The 4,601-nt window shown below is 41.1% G+C and overlaps 1 long non-coding RNA gene across 1 annotated transcript in view; it reads left to right on the forward strand.

Annotated features, from left to right (window-relative positions):
- The window catches only part of LOC110595397, a 1,905-nt gene extending 654 nt beyond the window's left edge, over positions 1–1,251 (forward strand). Inside the window, exon 2 of the long non-coding RNA XR_002481807.1 lies at positions 1,133–1,251. This is a non-coding gene — a long non-coding RNA (uncharacterized LOC110595397). The remainder of the gene's footprint in view (positions 1–1,132) is intronic.
- Positions 1,252–4,601: the final 3,350 nt, after the last annotated feature.

Raw genomic sequence — 4,601 nt, forward strand, 5'->3', positions numbered from 1 at the left:
CCACTGCACTCCAGTCTGGGTGACAGTGAGACTCCAACTCAAAAAAAAAAAAAGAAAAGAGAAAAAGAAAAAACTAATAAAGAATATTTGTTCAGCATCAGAAATGGATAAGAAAAAATCAAATTTATTTACTCTTTTTGAAATTTATTTTTGAAAAAGAACAAAAATCACACACACACCAAAGAAGCAGTACAATTAAAACTTCATCTTTTTTTGTTTTCTGATGACGAATACTGCCATTAAAAAATTTTTATTTTAAAGATGTGGGGTACAGTTCAGGATTAGGTATATAAGTGGTCATCATACAGGTAAAGTTTGGGCTTCCTTTTGATCCCCACTTCGCCTGGTTTGAGATCAGGTATCCTTATTGATGTTATGTGTGCTTCTTCCTCCCTCCCCGGGCAGTTTCCAGCTATTGCCAATCCCTTTCTTATGGTATTATGGTAATGTTTGAGGTCTGCTTATGAGTGAGAAAATGTGGCACTCAGTTCTTTGTTTCTGTGATAAATCACTGAAAACCTCATCTCTGAATGAGAGTCACCATAGTGTCTCTCTTAGAGGGCTTGAAGGGGAACAATAGTATTAATATCATTTCTAGGATATCAGTAGATAAGTTACTAGGAAAATATGACCTGGGTATCCCAAAGGTCTAGATTACTTACTTGGCACCAGGGTTGAAAATAATCTATGTATACCTATTGGAATTAACAAGTCGGGCACAGTGGAAGAATCAACATTTGTCACTGATGTCCGATGTTTAGAATCATTTAAATGGATTTAACCAGTCCTTCCCAATTGAATTTATGGAGTATCATAAAGAATTTAATTATCCTATTATACTAGTATGTACTCTCTGAAATTAGAAATTTGCTGCAGGCATTGACTAAAAATGCATGCCTGGTAGCTTTTAGCAAACATGGAAGATGACACTTAAAACAAATTCCTAAGCGTTAAGCTATGGCTTTCCCTCAAAACAGTTTCTCACAGGTTTTTTTCTTTTAAAACTGAGAGAGAAGTACTGATTTACCATTTATATAAGGGGCATAATTTATCTGCACTGATTAAAATGACCAAGTATGCAATGACAGGTCTTTATATTCCAGGAAAATGCTTCTTCCTTTGTGTTTTTCAGGCAAGAATTTCTGACATGATGGGGGACAAGCCGAAGAAGTCAGTCTTCGGGGCGTGTTTTTAATCCAGGAGGTGACTTGAGATGGATTAATGGCAAATCACAATACATTATTTATCAGAAAATAAGTGTGATAATTGTTCTTATTTATCATCAGTATAACTTGCCTTGTTCTCCCGTCATGCTTTCAATCAAACCCTCCCCGAAGATTTCCTAGTTAAAATATACAGCCAAAAGGTCATCCAACAATTTTTACTCATAATGGCACACTGATTATCTCCTAATTGAAAAATGTAAACTAGGGGCTGTGTGAGTGATGTGAGTGACCCTTGCATTTCTAACACAATGAGGAGAGTCACTTCGTACTGCCATGGGAGAGACAAATACGATTTTCAGTAATTTTGATGGTCTCCTGAATTAATTGGAAATAACTTTTTTGTTTTCCATGGAAAAGAAAAAAAAAAGTCTCATGCCTACATTTGCTGAAAAAGTAGAGATGTAAAATACCATTCACTATCTACTGTCCTACTGGCAGCTAATCCATTGAAGCTTAATTGTAATTATCCACCAGGTCTGGGCTTGGAGAGGAATACTGATTACCACTACGTGCGTTTCCATGGGTAAGACTGTGTATTGAGCCTATCATGAAGTTTCAAGCAAATTTCTTTCTACCGGCAGCTATAATGGGTCATTGGTCATGGACTATTTCTGGACTCGGTACGATGGGAGAAAATAATTCCAACTTATTTGTGCAGAATTCCTTGATGTTGCCGAAGCAGATAGACACACATCCAAGCCCCCTACACTTTTGAGTCAGAGGCAACTGTGCTCTGAGTGTCCTCGATTGTTTTCTTAAGGCTTGCCTCTCCACCCAGTAACTGATGCTCAGCCAGATAGCCTTGTGCTTCCCAAACTTCTTTAATGGGAGTGGTGGTTTCCAAGAAAAAGGAATTCTGCCTACTTCTCTGTGTCTCCTCCTCCCTCCCTCTTCTACTTCTTTCTTCCCCTCTCACCTGTTATTGGGATCCCCCAATGTCAGAGCTCAGATGGGACCCTCTCCTAATGCTCCATTTCCCACTGACATGTCTCTTCTTAGCTCACAGCTTCTTTTGAGCATGCTGCTCCCATGTGGCCTGTAAACAACTTGGCCCTTCTTGTGCCTTTATTCCTTCCAAGTAAGTCTGCTTCTCCTGTGTAATCTGGGGTTTTTTTCACACAGCTAGGTTGGATCATCCTCTTTCCAAAGTCGCTCAACACTTTCACAGCTCTGTCTACAGGGCCCCTACTGATGCTGTAGGGTAGGGGTCCCCAATCCCCAGACCTCAGATCTGTTAGGAACCAGGCCGCACAGCAGGAGATGAGCTGTGGATGAGTGGAGCTCCATCTGCTGTCAGATCAGAGGCGGCATTAAGTTCTCCTAGGAACGCAAACCCTCTGGTGAACTGTGCATGTGAAGGATCTAGGTTACACACTCCTTATAAGACTCTGATGCTTAGTGATCCCCCTCCTCATCCAAGGAAAATTGTCTTCCATGAAAACTGGTCCCTGATGCCAAAAAGGTTGAGGACCCCTGACCTAGGGCATTGCCTTCTAGATCAACTTGCTCTGTATTGGTTATCCTGATTCCAGCCCCCCCTGTGTCTTGGCATGTTTTCATATTTCTGCACAGCTCTCTTCAGACTCTTTGTGTTATTTTGCCTTCATCCTTGGACTCTATTCAGTTTTCTCCTTTCTAATGTTGCACAAGGGGGAACTGGATTCAGTTCTTTTAAAAAATATTTTATTTTCTAAAATAGCAATAGGATCTTGTTGTGTGGTTTAGGCTGGTCTCGATTGCCTGGCCTCAAGCAATCCTCCCGCTTTGGCCTCTCAAAGTGCTGGGATTACAGATGTGAACCATGGCACCCAGTCTGGATTCAGTTATAATCCTTCAACTGAGCATAAGAGCCTAGATCCTTCTGGTTTACCTCACAGAGAGTTTAGACATTATCAGTGTCAGTCTCCATCGTAAAGGCCATTTTCGGACTCTCAGTACCCTGATCAGTGGGCCTGTTTTCCAAAAGGCATTGGTAGTTAGGTCTGTGAGTTTATCAGTTCATTGAGAAGCTCACCTGCCTCATCTAGGAAACAGAAGTTTTCAGTCAACTGGGTGGCAGTAGTATCTTCTCTAAGAATGCCGTATAGATATTTCTTCAAAAACTGCTTTGGCCTCCGCATTGATTAGGATTCAGTGACTCTAGCCCTGCGTATGAGGCAAGGAACTCCTCTGGGGAACAAATATTGTGACCTCCCCTCAAATCAGGACACATGGATGAACAACAGGACGGAAAATTTGAAATCTTAAAAAGCCTCAGATGTTGTGTTCATTATCTATCGCTGTGTAACAAATTACCCCCAAACTGAGTAGCTTAAAACAACACATATTTATGACTTCACAGAGCTTTTGTGGGTCGGGAATTTGGGAGCAGTTGTGAGTGATACAGCCTCAGGATCTTTCATAGTGTTACAGTCAGGATATTGGCTGTGGTTATTTCAAGACTTGACTTGGTGCTTCCTAGAAGACTCACTGACAGCTGTTGGTAAGACTCTGCCCCTCACCACACAGATCTCTCTATAGGGAACCTTGAATATTCTCACCACATGGTAATTGGCTTTACCCAGAGCAGCAAGGTGGACACTGTCATATATTTTATGATCTAGCCTTGGCAGCTGCACTGCATCTTTTCCACAGTATCCTACTGGTTATGCAAATCAGCACTATTTATTATGCTAGGGATTCCCCAAGGGCAGGAATAGCAGGAGGCAAGGATCCCTGGGGATCTTCAAGGAGGCTGGCTATCACCAATGTGCAGACTCATTTTTCAGCCTCATCCTACCCTTCTTATCTTTCCATTCATGCTTGGAAGGTGACGGGGAGGATTGTGTCTTGCTCAGTTCAGTTGGAAGATACATTGGGACACATTATGACCTTGTAGCCCTCAATCGGGAGACAAAGGACTCTCAACAACCATTATGGTTAAAACAAACTAGTCATTTAATTCATTCTCTCTTTTTTTTCTCTCGTTCATCAAACTTGGAGTTTTCCAGCATGCACTTCCCTGAGTCCTGTGAAGTGCTCTACCAAAGATTATTTTGTAGTCAAGCTCAGAGATTCACAGTTTCCATGGCTTGACGGATGTTTCTGAGAATTCTTGCAATACTTATTGCAGTGTGTTTAACCCAGCATTTGTCAAATTTATTTGTTCACATATTTTTAAGCTTTGTCACACCTAATCATATTCTCCAAGCACAGAGTTCTTTAAAGCATATGGTTTGAAACACGGGTTTAGGTGATTAGCTGTATTATTCCAGAGTGGATTGAAGATGATTGTAATATTAAAAGCAACACATTGAGCCTATCTGGAATCATGGAGTTGAGTGGACCCACTAGACTGAAGCCCTGAAGGGCACTCTTACAACCATGATACCTAAC

This window comes from Carlito syrichta, unplaced genomic scaffold (assembly GCF_000164805.1).
Source record: "Carlito syrichta isolate Samal-C Ts95f unplaced genomic scaffold, Tarsius_syrichta-2.0.1 Scaffold301640, whole genome shotgun sequence".
NCBI lineage: Eukaryota > Metazoa > Chordata > Mammalia > Primates > Tarsiidae > Carlito > Carlito syrichta.